This window comes from Sturnus vulgaris, unplaced genomic scaffold (assembly GCF_052056855.1).
Source record: "Sturnus vulgaris isolate bStuVul1 unplaced genomic scaffold, bStuVul1.hap1 Scaffold_84, whole genome shotgun sequence".
Lineage (NCBI taxonomy): Eukaryota > Metazoa > Chordata > Aves > Passeriformes > Sturnidae > Sturnus > Sturnus vulgaris.
The window spans coordinates 372,134-388,415 of record NW_028276728.1 but is presented as its reverse complement, the minus strand read 5'-3'; the positions used below and the strand labels follow the sequence as shown (position 1 = coordinate 388,415).

Genomic DNA, 16,282 nt, shown 5'->3' with positions numbered 1-16,282 from the left:
CCACACACAGTTTGTCTTCTCCCTGTTTTGCTTTGAAAGCAATGCTGGAGGCATCAGAAACCTGCAAATGCAAGATTGTAGAGCACAGCACTTAGGTTGGCTATGGGATCTAGAGACAGGGCATGTGCTCTCACAGTATTTCACCCTCAGCAGTGACAATACACAGCAGCAACAAAGGTGATTCCTAGGACATCGTGCAGGGGTCAAGACTCCATCTCTTGGCTTAACATGGCAAAGCTCACGTGTTTTGACAGGTTCAGGATGCAAAGTAGTTTGCTTTTCTAGCTGTGTTGATGAACAGCAGGACAAATAAAGCAGCCAGCAGTTTCTTTGCAGAGAGGGCCTTTGCTCCAGGTTGAAAGGTCTGGATTGGCAGGGAGGAAGCAGGCAGCTGAGCTGCTGTATTGGACTGGCATCCAAACTCGGCAAAAATATCAGTTTCATCCTTTCATTTTAATTCTCCTGTCGGCAGTCTGCGATTTTCACCCGGAACTGAACAAGAAAATAGAAACAGCCGCTGCCCACCCCGAGCGGCCGGAGAGCAGCGCTGCCCCGCAAGGGCTGCATGTCTCGCTCCTCATGTGCTGCTCTGCCCTCCCACGGGGCTGGCTCTGCCTGGCGCTGGCAGGCTCCTCCTTCGGCACTTTGCTCTGCTCCAGGGGAAAGTGCGGACAGCGCTTTGCTTGCTTGTGAGGAACAGACTGCAGCGCGGGGCGAGCGGGCGGGATAGCGCCCGGGGCATGCGAGCACGAGGGACAAGTTGCAAGCCTGCCGGAAATTAAAGTTCTCTTGGGAATGATATTCTATTTTTCCAATTTATCAAGCAACGAGATTAAATGTAGCAGCAAATTTTAATAGTAACAATTATAAATGCATACAATTAAAGTGTTAGAGTTGAATACAAAAAATATCAAAGTATTGGAAATGAATACAATCAAAGTATTAAAATGAATATTGAATACATATATTCCAGGATAAGTAAAATTTGAGAGTAAGTAATTTAGTATAATTGAGGTTTGTATAAAGCATAAGCATAACTGACCGGGGAGGGGGCCCTCCCCCTACCAGGGGTACGAGGAGGGACTCGCCCTTCCTCACCTACCAAAGCATCAAGGCTGACAATCCCACTTATATACTAGATGCTACAGAAGTTTATACAAAACTCCTCCTAGTTTCTATTCCTAAAATCTATGTCACTATGTTGTATGGCGTGTGCTCTACTAATGGGTTAGGGGGTCTCTCATCCTTTTGAGGGTCTTATTTCCAGTGAAGGCTCATCGTCTTCCTCAGTGTCCGCTGTGTAACCTGCAGGGAGCGCATGGCCACTATGTGACTGAGCAGATGTTTTCCATAGCAAGACTTTGAGTCCCATGCCTGGAATCATCCCATTTTGGCCCATTTTGTCCCATTTCAAGGTCAAAACTTTCTGTTTCTAGATGCTGCTTGTCAGAACTACGTCCTTCTACTATTCCCTTCCAACATCTTTCTTCGACTCCCAGCATCTGGAAGACGTCCTTTGCCCTGTCTCACCCATCTCCCCCCTCACTCTGTAACAATTGACTTCTATTGATCTAATTACAACTTTGCTAATACAGTGACAATTTAATTAGCAGGAATCACATTTATCACAGTTCCAAACTAATGAAGAAGCAGCTAAATAAGACGGTGGTTTTGAGTGGGTGCAGGAGGAAGAGATGCTCCGTGACTCCGGTTCGTCCCCGGTGCGGAGCGGCCCGTGCTGCCCCGGGGTGCACGGGGCGGAGCGGACACGCGGGGAACGGACACGCGGGGAACGGACACACGGACAAACGCTCGCGGCGCTTCGGCAGCGGCAGCAGCAGGAAAGAAGCGATCCCACAGACCCTCTGCGTCCCTTCTCTTGTTCCTCGTCTCACTCTCCCGCTGTCCCGCACTCTGTCGCGGTGTCCCGCAGCCTCTCCCAGTATCCCCTTGCCGGTCTCCCCCTCCCCTCTCGCTGTCCCTGTCCCGGCCCCTCCCTCTCCCCGCGCCAGGCCGGGCCATGCCCCCGCCCCACTCCCGGCCCCGGGCGGGGCTGCCCCGTCCCCGGCCCCGGCCGTCCCGCCGCGGTCTCGCCTCCGCCCGGCTCTGGCGGTATTGGCGCTGGCGCTGCTGGGCGGGCATCAGTGCCTGGGCCGGGGGCGGCATCGCCGCTCTTTGGCTCCGCCTGTCCCGAGCCCGGAGCCGGCCCCGACGCGGGGTCCAGTCCCGGCCTCGGCTCCTGCCGGGGCCCGCGGAGGACACACGCGGCGCGGCCGCTCCCGCCGCCTCCGCTGCGGCTTCCCCGGCCCGAGCTCCGCCGCTCGGCAGCGCGGCCGCCGGCCCTGAGCCGCCGGGGCCCGGGGCGGGTGGGGATGCCCGGCCCGGGACGGTCGGGGGGCGCTCGGGGGCCGTGTCTGGCCCCGGGCCGAGCGCTGACGGCCGCGTGTCGCCCGCAGGGAAGGCGCAGGAGGCCTTGCAGGAGCGGTACCGGCTGGGTTCGCTGCTGGGCAGCGGCGGCTTCGGCAGCGTCTACTCGGGGACGCGCCTCGCGGACGGCGCCCCGGTGAGTGGCGGGGCCGGCGGCGGGCAGAGGACGAGGAGGAGGAGGAAGAGAGGCAGAGGAGGAAGAGGAGGAGGCCGGGGCGCGGCGGAGCGGAGCGGGCGGTAAGCTCAGCCCGCTGCTGCCCCTTGCTCACAGGTGGCAATCAAATGCGTGCCACGGGATGGCATCCGGCACTGGGGCGAGCTGGTGAGTGAGCGGGGCCGGCGGCCGAAGGCGGGGCGTGCCGGGCGGCGAGGAGCTGGGGCCCGGCAGGGTGGGAGCCGCCGGGAGCCCTGCATGGAGAGCGGGCGTGGGGTGAGCGGGGCATGCGGAGCATCCCGGGCTGGCTGAGGGGTCCCAGAGCCCTGGCACGGCCTCAGCCCCACTGACGGCATCGTGGTCCTGGCGCAGCCCCACGGCGCCCGTGCGCCCCTGGAGATCGCGCTGCTGGACAAGGTGTCCTCTGGGTGTGCTGCTGTCATTCAGCTCCTGGAGTGGGTTGAGCTGCCCAGCAGCTTCTTGTTGGTGCTGGAGCGTCCGGAGCGGTGCCAGGAGCTCTCGTGTTTGCTGGCGGAGCGGAGGTTCCTGCCGGAGGAGGAGGCGCGGGGGCTGTTCCGCCAGGTGCTGGAGGCCGTGCGGCACTGCAGCAGCTGCGGGGTCCTGCACAGGGACATCAAGCCCGAGAACATCGTGCTCGACCTGGCCACCGGACAGCTGAAACTGATCGACTTTGGCTGTGGCGCCTTCCTCCAGGACACAGCCTACACGCAGTTTGCAGGTGAGCCCTCCCAGGGGATGCTCCTGAGCACCTTATGGCCCAGCCGGGATGCAGCACCGAGGTTTCTGCCTATTGGAGCCGGGATGGGATTAATGCTTGAGCCAAGTTGATTTGGGTGGGGGTGTGAGGGGGGCCAGCTCCCAGCCCTGCTGAGAGCCTTCAGCACCCAGTGTGCCCTGGTCTGGGGTTGGAGCTGGGGCAGCCAGGCCGACAGAAACCCCCATGGGGGTAGCAGAGAGGGGGGGGTCTGACTGCGTGCCCTGGCTGGTTTGGTGTGCAGGCGAGGAAGGGCTCGAACTGCACCTCTCCCCTTGTTTGCCTTGGCTTACTAACATTTTCTGAGGGCCGTGCAGGCGGGGAGGAGAGTGGGTTTTCTCCACCCCTGGGTGGGTTTTACTTTTGCGTGTCATGGTTGGGCCTTCTCAAGGCTTCTGCTGCCCTCTTCCAGCACCAGTGGCTTCTTTTCCAGCCCCGAGTCTGTACGCAAGTCCCAAGTGCTGGTGAGAGGGCAGCGAGTCACCCCGTGTGCCACTGGGGCATCCCCCACATGCCCAGGGATGCTGGGGCGAGGCTCTGGGAGCAGCAGCATCCTCCTTCTGAACTCCATCTGTATTCCATAGGAACCCTGTCCTACAGCCCACCAGAGTGGATCCAGCACCAGCACTACCACGGCGAGGCAGCAACGATCTGGTCCCTGGGCCTCCTGCTGTACCACCTGGTCGTGGGGAAGCAGCCGTTCAGGAGGGGCCAGGAGATCATCTGGGGACGGATCTTGTTCCCACGACGGCTCTCTCAAGGTGGATCCTCATCCCTGGGCAGGGGGGAATAGCAGTGCTGGGAGACAGCAGCAGGGTGTGAGCATCCTGCTCTGGCAGCTGCTGAGGAGGTGGCACAAGTCCTGCTCTCCTACTCTCCTCCAAACAGAGAATCCATGGGGAAGTTTAGGCACAACCCTGTGTACACCCATCATGGCCTGGGCACAGGAACGGGGTGGGGGGGAGGCAACTTCTGCAACGTACTGGTGATTTCTGGTTTCTGTCTTCAGAGTGCCAAGATGTTATTAAGAGGTGTTTGTCCATGCAACCGTTGGACAGGCCATCCTTAGAAGACCTTTTCCACGACCCTTGGATTCAGGGTGTTCATCTGCCCTAGAAGATGGGAGAGATCCACGTGCACAGCTGGATCCAGAGGCCTGGCAGGTAACAGCTGCACACATCTCTTGGCAATCAGTGGCAAAGCAAACCAGAGTGCCTGTAGCTCTGAGCAGGGATCATCAGAAGGGAACACACAGCTCTTGGAGCTGAGCTGGAGAGCTGGTGTGGCAAGCACTGGTGGCCACCATCCCCCCTAGGTTTGCTTGTCTGGTTCATTGATGGCTGGGGCCCTGGGAAGAACACTGACAGCCTGGTCTGGCCCCCAGGGAAGGAGAAGGAGCCCCTAGAGAAGCTGTTCCAGATGGGGCTGCTGCCAGACACACCAAGGACACTCTCAATGACAAGAATCTCTTCCTCGACGTGGCCAGCTGAAGATGATCGACTTTGATTCTGGCACCTTCTTCACAGACACACTCCACACCCAATTTGCAGGTGAGCCCACAGCCAGGGGGATGCTGCCAGATGTGGGCATGGCACAGCCTGGCCGGGCTCCAAAGGTTTCCCCAATTGCTGGGGCAGATGCAATGAATTCTTCAGCGGCTGCCAAGCTGCTTTTTGGCTCTGGGCAGCTGCTGAGGGGCTGGATGTGCCTTGGCTGGCTGCAGGCTGGGCACAGTCCCGCCCTCCTGCTCTGCTCCCAGAGGCAGCAGTGACTGGGAAGTTTGTGCCCAGCTCTGGGCAGGGCCAGCATGGCCTGGGCACTGCGGGCTGTTGGGACAAGGGGGACAGGAGCCTTCAGCTGACGGGTGGTTTCTGGTTTCTCTCCTTGCAGCCGGGCTCTGCAGATGCTGAGGCTGCTCTGGGCTCTGCCAGGGCTCTGCTGGGCTCAGCCCTGGGCACGGCTGGGCCAGCCCTGCCCTCACATGGCTGTGACAGCTTTGTCTCAGACGAGCCCGTTCTGAGCACTCCACCTGAGCTTTGTGCTTTTGCAGGTGAGTGAGACTCTCCTGCAGGCCAAGAGATTGCAGTTAGACACACACATCCAGTTGGCAAGAACCCAAACTCTCCATAGTCCCAGCTGAACGCCTGGATCTCCACAAGATGTTTAGTCTGTCCCACTTGCCATTCCTTTTTCGTTAGATTTGTGCAATTGCACTTTATTCCTTCTCTAGAAGTGCCACGAGTGGGCAAAACCTGGCGAGGGGGCCGTGCTCCTAAGGCAGTGCAGTCTGGAGCTGATGGATGGAGAATTGCCCTTCTGCACTTCCAAACCAAGCCAAAAGCCGTAAGTGGGACTTGGCGACTTTAAGAAGCCTCTGACAGTTTCATTGGGAATGTGCAGCTCATTCACAGGGTGAGAAGGAAGGGCATCTTCTAAAAGTTTTGGGCGGTGACAGAGTTGAGATTGCCAGTCCTGCCAGGAGCTGGCAGGGCACAAAGCAATTTCTTCTTGCTTCACACCAATTTCACCACAATTTAAAATATCAATATTGGAAACAAATCCCAAAATCTTTATCAAAAAAGGTTACAGAGGCCAGTAAGATGCATCAATGCCATTGACTCATTTGCAAAGTGAATAACTGAGTTTTCTGTTGCAAAAGATCAGTTACCTCTTAAAGGTACAGAAGATTTTTCACAGCACACTTGGATTTTGCTTTTATCTTTCACTTTTTATAGAGGTTTTTTCCTTTTCTTTTTCCTTTTTCTTTTCAATAAAACAGAAAATATGCCATAAAAAGGAGCGTCCTCTGCTCCTGGTTCCCATGAGGAGCATCTCCTTCCCACTGGCTGAGCTGCTCAGGCAGAGCCCGGCAGCTCCTGGCCCTGCAGGGCTGAGGCTTTTCCCCATTGCTGGGCACAGACTGGTGGAGCAGCACTGCAGAGCACGGGGACACACAGAGGGACCAGGAGCAGCTGCCTTTGTCCACCTGGAGCTCCAAGGCCCAAACTCTGAGCAGACATGGCTGGAAGGGACTGACAGGCTCCCTGTTTGCTGTGCTGCCCCACTTGTGCCCGGCCCAGCTGTGTGTGGGGCAGAGGGAGAACAAGGGGCAGCTTCCCCCCAGCCCCTCTGGCCTCGGGGCTTGGGGCAGTGTCAGCACCAGCTGCTCCAGCCACGGCCTCTGCTGGCACTGACAACAACACCCAAATTGTGGCTGATCCCGAGGGAGCAGCAGCAGGGCCTGGATCTGATCCCTGACTCTGGGGCAGAGCTGGACAAATGACCCCCACAGCAGCAGCAGCAGCAGCAGCAGCAGCAGCACATGGACCTGACTTTCAGCACAGCCCCTGCCACTCTTCCCTCCCGTGTGCAGTGGTGTCACAGCAGCCTGGGCCACCTGGGAGCCCCCAGAGCCAGCAGGGACTGGAGATGGCAGCCCTGGGCTCCTGGAGGTTGTGCAGGGAACAGAGGTGGGGACTCCCTGTCCATGTGGAGCTTCCAGATGGAAAAGGCTGCTGTGAGCAGGCAGCTCCAAGGGCACAGAAAGGAGGGGCTGGAGCCCCTGATCTGTGCCAGTCCCACAGTCCTGGGCAGCAGCCACCGAGCACAGGGGGAACAGAGGGCACAGCAAGAGGGACAAAACCAGTCAAGGTCAGAGAGTGGGAAGAGCCAGAGCTGGGAGCAGCAACAGCTGCTTCACTGCACCCTTGGAGAAAGCTCTTGGCTGCTTCAAAGTGCTGAAAGGTGTGAAGGGCAGGGAGGAGAGCACAGCAAACAATGCTCCTGTTTCCACAGCCTCCCCTCTCAGTGTCCCAGAAGGAATTGGATGAACTGTGTTCTTCTCCCTGAGCCATCTCGTTCAGCATGAGCAGCTCAGCACCAGGAGCTAAAGGAGCTGAAGCCTTTAGGCCACAAGAGCTGACCAAGAGGGGACTTTTGGACCTAAGTAATGCTGCTAACATGGACCTAGCTGAATGCAGCAGATGGAATCCTTTCTGTAGGGAAAGACCTCTGAGCTCATCCAGTCCAGCCATTCACCCAGCAGTGTCAAGCTCAGCACTAAACCCAGTCCTGAAGTGCCAAGGCCCGAGTGAGGCCTGAACAACAGGCCCTGAGCCAAAGGTGACGTCTCAATGAACCTTCCAAGCAAAGGTTATCTTTGTATCCACTCATTCCTGAAATATGCAGGATCAGTAGCATTGTGATAGATGTATCCACTCCTTAGCAAACATGGATTGACCTTTGTGCATTTAGAAAGGGGACAAGGCCACGAAATCTGACATCTGGCCTTGTTTGGGGCTGTATGGTCAAAGTCAGCTCCCTTGGGTCCTCCTTGAGCCCTGGCCAGGCTTTGGGAGGAGCCCAAGAGGAGAATGAAACCAGACATTCCCACACTAGAAGTGCTCTCAGTTGGTTTATTCAGCACTATCAAAGCATCCAAAAATTGCATCTCAGAAAAGGAAAAGAACTTTTTTGGGTTTGGGAAGACAGGGATGGATTTTGTTGACAGCACGTTGGAAATGGCACCAACAGAAGGAAGAATTGGTTTTGGTTTTTTTTCCCACATGGAGTGACAGAGGAGGGTTTAAATCTTGAGCTCAGGTTCATTTGTTCAAGTGAAATATAATATTATTATTCATAGTAATGCTTATATGAAAATATAACCTAATCTTTTTTTTTTTTTTAGATATCATTAAAAATTGCTAATGTAAAATAATGCTGACAATGCTAATATGTCAGCTTTGGCTGCTCACTGTGACACTAAATACCCTACAGAAAAGGACTAGCCAAGACCCAAACATCAGTGGTAAACTTTGTGAATTGTTTACAAGGAATAAAGGAGGAAGGGATGAAATTGGCTATTTTTATGGGGTTTGCTGATACTGTGCTGTGGAATGCTTTGTGTGTTCCTGTGAAAAATGCAGTGAATAAGACATAAGGGTTTTTCATATACCCAATCATCCACAAGCTGCAGGATTGGTTGAAGAGATGAAGGGATTGTTAAAAGAGTAGTTGAAGATATGAGGAGATTGGGAAGCTGTCCCAGTGGAGAACCCATCTCACAGATGTGCTCCATGCCCTTAACAATGGAAACCCTCTCGCTGTGCATGGCTGCACCCAATTTGCAAATACAGCCATGGACAGTGAGCCTGTGACTGCCTGGGAAATGGTTCTGGGTGTGATGGCCCCTGGCAGGGCCCCCCCAGAGGCTGCAGGGCTGGGCCTTCATGCATTGGAATTAATTAGGATAAATCAAAAACAAATGAGACTTAAGAATACAGGAACAGGAATTCAGATTCCTCCAGGACACTTTGGTTTGATAACTGCTCGCTGGAGCTTGGCCTTACAAAGCGTTCATGTCATGGAAGGAAGAACTGATGCAGATTATCTAGGAGAAATTTAAGTAATTCGGTGAAGTAATAGTGAACAAGATTGGATTATTCAACCCCATGGCGGGGAGGCACAGTTACTGATATTGCAGTTTTAACAACAATTGTGAAAGAAGGAGCTCCACCTCAAATCCACCTGTGTTTGTAGAGACAGAGGGTTTGGATGCAGCAGTCCTAATAATGGAGGCAGAGTGTGGGTCCAGAGGCCCAATGGCCCTCCCGAGCCAGCTGAAGGAACAGCTCTGGGGAAAAGACAACACTGTTTGACTCCTGAAACCTGGGCAGGAGCAATGGGAATGTGTCCCTGCAGCCAAGTGCTCAGTGCCAGAACAAGTGGATGTTATGGGATATTGTTTTACAGATCCTGCCAGACCAAATCTCCCTCTTTGCCCCAACAGCTCTTTGGAAAATGATCCATGGGGCTCCATGTGAAGGCTGATGTGGCACTGAGGGACTTGCACATGAATTCCAGCCAGGAGCCTGGGGGCCCTCAGGGACTGGGACCTGGCACCTCTCCAGCCCGAGGGGAAAGGACCCCACCAAGCCTTGTCAGCCACAGACAGTGCAGTAGAGCTGAACAGCAAAGGACCTTGGGGAGGTTAGTGTGGAATTAAAAAGGGATCAGCTCCATGGACAACAAAATTATTGTTCCTAACCCAAATGAGACTGAGGAAAAAGAATGAAGAACCATGTCATTCAAGTACTACTGATGTCTGTAAATTGTATCTTGATAGGCAGCCAGAATCTTTGTTTGCCAGAAACACCTCTAGTTTTACCAAGGATAGGTCATGAAAATTGTGATGAAAATGGAAAGATCAAAGTAGTCAAAATAATCTAAGCAATTGCTGGATATGTTCTTGACCAGAGGGAAATCAAGGCAGAGCCATGGTTTGTCAGGACTTGCTTGATCCCAATCAGCCCCGTGGTGCATTTGGTGCTGAGCCCTTGAACCTCAGGACCTGAAAGGAGATTGCACAAAACTTTCCAGGAGTCCAAGTCAGAAGAAAAAGCCAAAGTGTCTCGAAGCATTAATGGGTCCCACTGATGTCCATCCACACCACAGGCTCCTCATGGACTGCTTGGAGGAAAGAACTGGAGGCCAGGATTGCCCAAAAACCTCTCAGAGACTGAGAAAAGAAAGGAAAAAGGAAAGTACCTCAAGAAATTGAAGTTCCTTGAAGTATTAATGAGCCCCACTGAGTGTCAGTACAAAGCTCTCAAGGGACTCGTTAAAGCAGATAATTGGGACCATGATTGCATAAACTACTAAAGGAGTTCCTGTAAAAAGTGAAACTCCAAGTACCTTAAAAAACTGAGTACCTTGAAGCATTAATGAGCCCCATTGAGTATCATTACTGACAAAGGCTGTCAAGGGACGAATTAAAGCAGATAATTGGAGGCCATGATTGCACAAACCTTTCAGAGACTCCAAGGCAAAAGCAAAACCCAAAGTGCTCTGAAAAACCTGCAGTCCCTGGGAGCATGAAGGAGCCCCCCAGGGCCATTCCTGACCAAGGCTCCCCAGGGACTGGTCCCAGCAGGTCCCTGAGGCCACTGGGATGTGGGGGGATGCTGAGGGCAGGACAAGGGGTGACAGTGGCCAGCCTTGATGGGGCTGTGCCAGGAGGCCCCAGTGGCTCAGGACAAGGTGTCTCCACGGAGCCCTTGGTGGCACAGACCCTGCTGTGCCCCAGGGCACCAAGACTTGGCTTCTCTTTCTCCCCACCTGTCATCTCTGCCTCCAATTTCCAGCTCTAACTGGAACTTGATGACACTTTCTCAGTCATGTCCCTCAGTGGGACCCATTAAAACTTGAAGAAACTTCAGCATTTTAATTCATGTTTGAGTTCTTGAGAAGTTTTTGGAACTCTCTCAGGGAATGATTATGAAGTAAACAGAACCAAAGCCCCAAGAGATTAATTAAAATCCTTGTGCTGTGTCTGTGCTGATGAGCTGGGCTGGGCTCCTGGCACAAAGGCAGCTCCTGGCAACCAAGAAGAGCTTTAAAAAGACATTTCTGCTGAGGAGCAGCTCCTCTCCCAGCCCAGCAGGGCTGAGGGCACTGCCTGCAGGCACTGAGGGCACAGGAGCCAGGCACAGACAGGCTCAAGGCAATCGGGACTGGGAAGACATTGAGCTGAGACTGCACTTGGGGAAACATCTTCACAGCCCTGGACATGGTGAGTGTGTGGGTGCAGGGCAATGTCCCCTGTGCTCCTGGAGGGATCTCCTGGAGCCAGCAGAGCCCACAGCCTGGGGGATGTGTCAGGAGGACTCTCCCAGTTTCTCTGAGATAGAGGAGGAGGAGGAGGAGGAAGATGAGGATGTGCTGCCCTGGGCACCGTCAGAGGGACAGGGCAGGACGGCTCCTGCTGCCAGGGACGGCTGCAGGGGCTGAAGCTGGTGCTGCAGCCAGGGCTGCCCAGGGCTGTCCTGCAGAGCAGCTCCTGCAGCCCTCAGGGCTCTTGGCCAGCCCAGGCCATGTGCCACCTGCCAGGGACAGCTCTCAGCCTGCCTGGCAGCTCCCCATGGACTGTGGGGAGAAGTTGGAGGTGTAAGGAGCCACCCCCATCAGGGCAGATTCCTCCTGCTGTGGAGATGGTGCTGCATGGCCAGGGCTGCTCTCAGCTTTCTCCTCAAGGCAAGGCAAAGGGGCTGTCAGCTGTGTCTGTGTCACTGACACTCCTGCACTGTCCCACTGGCCATCAGCACATCTGCCTCCCATCTCCCTCACAAAGTGCCTCCTCACCCTCCTGTGCCTACAGACAGCAGCAGCAGCACCTTGGCTTGCAGCATCTCAGTTTGTGTGAGCTGCCCCTAAGGCCCTGCTGGCAGGGAGATGGCCCTGGGCAGTGCCCTGTGCTGGGAGGGGTGTGCAGGGCAGAGCTGAGCCCCCAGGGCTGGGCTGGGATCTGGGAGCACTGGCAGGGACAAGACTTGGATAGAGAGAAAGAGCTCCCAGTAGGCACAACTGCAGGCAGCACAGAGCCAGAGCAAACCCTTGGTGTCTCTCCCTGTCCAATTGCATAGGGAAAGAGAGAAGGGTATAGAGAAGCTTTCTTTGAAACTGTGCCTTAAGAAAGTCCACTATATTTTTCAAGCATGTTTTGGTTCAGCCATCCTGAAATAGAGGGAGGTGTAATGAAAAAGGCACCTGTGTGTGACCAGCAGGTCTGACAGCACTGGGGCACAGGCAGCCCTACTTTCCCTCTGGGCTCCCCAAGTGTTCATGGTGAGAGCAATGCTGCAAGAAGATTTCTCCCACTTTGAAGAAATCAAAACCCCAAGCTCATAGATAAAAAAAAGGTGACTGAAATTTCCGCAAAGGAGAAATTCCTTTAAGTAAATGTGTAATAAAATAGCATAGGATTGACTCAAGGAAACCTATCCAGGATTGTTAATGTCTTCTTTGAACAGTCCCCGATGGTGAGAATGAAAAAATGACCAACAGCAGCTCCATCAGCCACTTCCTCCTGCTGCCATTGGCAGACACGCGGCAGCTGCAGCTCCTGCACTTCTGCCTCTTCCTGGCCATCTCCCTGGCTGCCCTCCTGGCCAACGGCCTCATCATCAGCGCCGTAGCCTGCGGCCACCACCTGCACACCCCCATGTTCTTCTTCCTGCTCAACCTGGCCCTCACTGACCTGGGCTCCATCTGCACCACTGTCCCCAAAGCCATGCACAATTCCCTCTGGGACACCAGAATCATCACCTTTGCAGAATGTGCTGCTCAGGTGTTTTTCTTTATGTTCTTCATGTCAGCAGAGGTTTCCCTCCTGACCATCATGAGCTACGACCGCTACGTGTCCATCTGCAAACCCCTGCACTACGGGACCCTCCTGGGCAGCAGAGCTTGTGCCCACATGGCAGCAGCTGTCTGGGCCAGTGGCTTTCTCACTGCTCTGCTGCACACGGCCAATACATTTTCCCTGCCCCTGTGCCATGGCAATGCCCTGGGCCAGTTCTTCTGTGAAATCCCACACATCCTCAAGCTCTCCTGCTCAAAATCCTATCTCAGGGAACTTGGGATTTCTGTTTTCACTACCTTCTTAGCACTTGGTTGTTTTGTGTTCATTGTTTTCTCCTATGTGCAGATCTTCAGGGCTGTGCTGAGGATCCCCTCTGAGCAGGGACGGCACAAAGCCTTTTCCACCTGCTTCCCTCACCTGGCCGTGGTCTCCCTGTTCCTCAGCACTGGCTTTTTTACCTACCTGAAGCCCCGCTCCATGTCTTCCCCATCCCTGGATCTGGCCCTGTCAGTTCTGTACTCAGTGGTGCCTCCAACCCTGAACCCCCTCATCTACAGCCTGAGGAACCACGAGCTCAAGGCTGCAGTGTGGACACTGATCACTGGACGATTTCAGAAAAAGTAAACTGCTGGCCAATTGCTGCAAATCATTTGTAATATAAGAAATCCTAGATTGTAGCTGTTGGTTTGGATGTTGTTTTTGGTTTGGATATTGGTTTGTTCTTTTATTTCCTTTGTTTTAGTTTTTTAACATTGCCCACTAAGTAATGTAATTTTTTGTGTTTTTCTTTTTTCGTTTCTGTTCACCTTTACTATGACACACAGACTGTGTCAATGAGGAGCTGTGCTCTCAATAGCTTCAAAGGAAATAAAGGATCTCACCACAGAGTTTTTACCAGAAATTCCCTTTTGTTCCCTTCTCTGGAGCTGCAGCAGCAATGTCAGTGTGCAGAGCTGGGGCAGATCAGTGCTGACACAGCAGCTGTGCCCAGCAGCAGCAGCACTTGGTGTTGCCAGTGCTGCTCCCGTGCCACTGCCCCGCTGCCCTCCTGGCCCTCGTGTTGCTGCAGGGCCTGAGTGCTCTGGGGGCCGGGCACAGCCCTGGGGGTGGCAGTGCCAGGGCTGCAGCAGGGACAGGGACAGTGCCATGGGCACTGCTGGGGCAGCACTAACGCCTCAGGGCAGGGCCTGGGGGCTCCAGGCTCCTTGGCCAGGCTCTCTCCAGAACCCTTGGCCAGGGCAATGCTGAGCAGAGAAAACCCCGGGAGCAGCCCCAGGCTGGCCGTGGGCAGGCTGGGGGAAAACAGCATGGCTGGTGCTCTGCAAGCTCCCTGCAAGGGGGACACCCTGGCAAGGAGCAGCAGAGCAGGGGCTGATCCATCCCCACTGTGCTGGACACCCCAGGGCAGTGTCCCAGAGCGTCCTCATGCACCTGCCAACAACATCCCCCCTCTGCAGCCCTGGCCTCTCCCCCAGCTCACACAGGAGCCGCATCCTTGCAGGCACACACACGGCAGCACTGGCTCAGGAGCCCCTGTTTGCATTGCACACAGCAGGGTCAGCACCCCCATGGTGCTGCTGTGGGGACATGGAGCTGAGTGAGCACAAATGCCATCAGCCCCTGGGGCCAGCTAGGACTGGGGGATGGCAGGGAAACCACTCAGGTTTGTTGTGGCCTCTGGAGTCGGCCAGAAAGTTTGTTCCCCTGAGCTATGAGTTTCCTGTCCCATTGCAGATATTGTTCAGAGCCAGGGCTGCCTGGCAGCCACCACCAAACTGCCCTGAGCATTCGCTTTGCTTCACCTTTCTTTTCTTTCCTCTTTCCTGATCCACATTTATTCCTATTGCCCATCTCTGTTCCCTCCCCTGCAAACAGCCCATCTCTTTTTGCCCTTTCCTCTCTGGCCCCACTCCCCATTTCAGTTCCTGTGCTGGCACCATGGGAACGTCCCTTGGGGAGCAGGATTATCCTCCATGTGCTGCAGGAATTGTCTGCAGGGTCCTGCAGTGCCTCGTGCTGTTCCCTTGCCAGAGGCACCACAGGCCAGGGGGACACATCTGGGCTGCTGTGTCTGGGTGTGGGGCTCCCTGTTGTGGGCAATGAGGAGGGGCTGGAGAGGCTCTGCAGGACTGACAGGATGGGCTTTGGGGCTGTGTGGAGAAGCTGAGGGAACTGGGTTGCTGGACCTTGTGAAGAGGAGGCCCAGGGCTCATCCTGCAACTGCTCAAGGGGTGGTTTCAGAGAATCACAGAATGAGCCAGGCTGGAAAAGATCTTGGAGATCATTGAGTCCAACTTTGTCCTTGACTCCACATTGTCTCCCCTAAGCCTCTTCTTCTCCAGGATCAATAACCCAAACTCTCTCAACCACTCCTCAGAGCACTTGTATTCTAGACTCTTCACCAGCCTTGTTGCCCTTCTCTGTACACGCTCCAGCCCCTCCATGTCCTTCCTAAACTGGGGAGGCCTGGAACTGGACACAGGACTCAAGGTCCAGCGTCAGCAGTGCTGAGCACAGGGGAAGAATCACTGCCCTGCTCCTGCTGGCCAAACCATTCCTGATCCAGGCCAGCTGCCATTGGCCTTCTTGGCCACCTGGGCACACTGCTGGCTCATGTCCAGCCTGCTGTCCATCAGTGCCCCCAGGTCCCTTTCTGCCTGGCTGCTGTCCAGCCACTCTGTGCCCAGCCTGGAGCACTGCAGGGGTTGTTGTGGCCAAAGTGCAGGACCCAGCACTTGGTCTTGTTAAACCTCACCTTGTTGGATTTGAGCCCTGGATCCAGCCTGTCCAGGCCCCTCTGCAGAGCCCTCCTACCCTCCAGCACATCCTCACTCACACCCAGCTTGGTGTCATCTGCACATTTCCTGAAGCTGCACTCCATGCCCTCATCCAGATCATCAATGCAGATATTGAAATCCACGCTGGCTGCCTCTGATCCCTCAGCCATCCTGGAGGTGCCCTGTGATGGCACTCAAGGTGATCTGTTCCATCACCTCACCAGGCACCCAGGTCAGGCTGACAGGCCTGCAGTTCCCCACATCCTCCTTCCAGCCCTTCTTGGGGATGGGCTCACATTGGCACCTCCAGTCCTCTGGCACCTCCCTGCTGAGCCAGCACTGATGAGAAATGATGGAGAGCACCTTGGGCAGCTCATCCAGCAGCTCCCTCATCCCCCTGGGATGGATCCCATCTGGTCCCAGAGACACCTGTGAGCATCTGAGTGGCTCAGCAGGTCCCCAGCTGCTTCCCCCTGGATTCCAGGGGTCTGTTCTGCTCCCTGTCCCCATCTACCAGCTCAGGAGAACACTTGTCCTGAGGATGACTTGTCTTATTGTTGAAAACTGAGGCAAAGAAGGGGTTGAGTACTTCAGCCTTTTCCTCATCTTTGGTAAACACATCCCCCCCAAGAAAGGAATGGAGATTTTCTGTGCTTCTCCTTTTGCCATTAATGCATTTATAAAATCATTTTTGTTATCCTTCACAGAAGCAGCCAGGTTAACTCCTCATTTGAGCTTTCACCTCTGATTTTCTTTCTGCATGACCTAACAACTTCTCTAAATGTTTCCTGAGTTGCTTGCTCCTCTGTCCAAAGGTAATGCACCTTATTTTCTCCATGACTTCCTGGTAAAAGCTCCCTGCCTAGCCAGGCCAGTTATTTTCCTCTCTAGCTCTCTTTCCTGTGTGAGGAAAGTGAGGGACAGGCTGCTTCTGCTCCTTCAAGATTCCTTTCTTGAAGTGTCTCCATTCTTCCTGGAATCCTTTAAGAGCTGCTCCCCTTAAAAAAACC

At 54.7% G+C, this 16,282-nt stretch overlaps 1 pseudogene; it reads left to right on the top strand.

Annotated features, from left to right (window-relative positions):
* LOC148217407 (serine/threonine-protein kinase pim-1-like) overlaps positions 1-4,523 on the top strand; it is a 28,037-nt pseudogene extending 23,514 nt beyond the window's left edge.
* Positions 4,524-16,282: the final 11,759 nt, after the last annotated feature.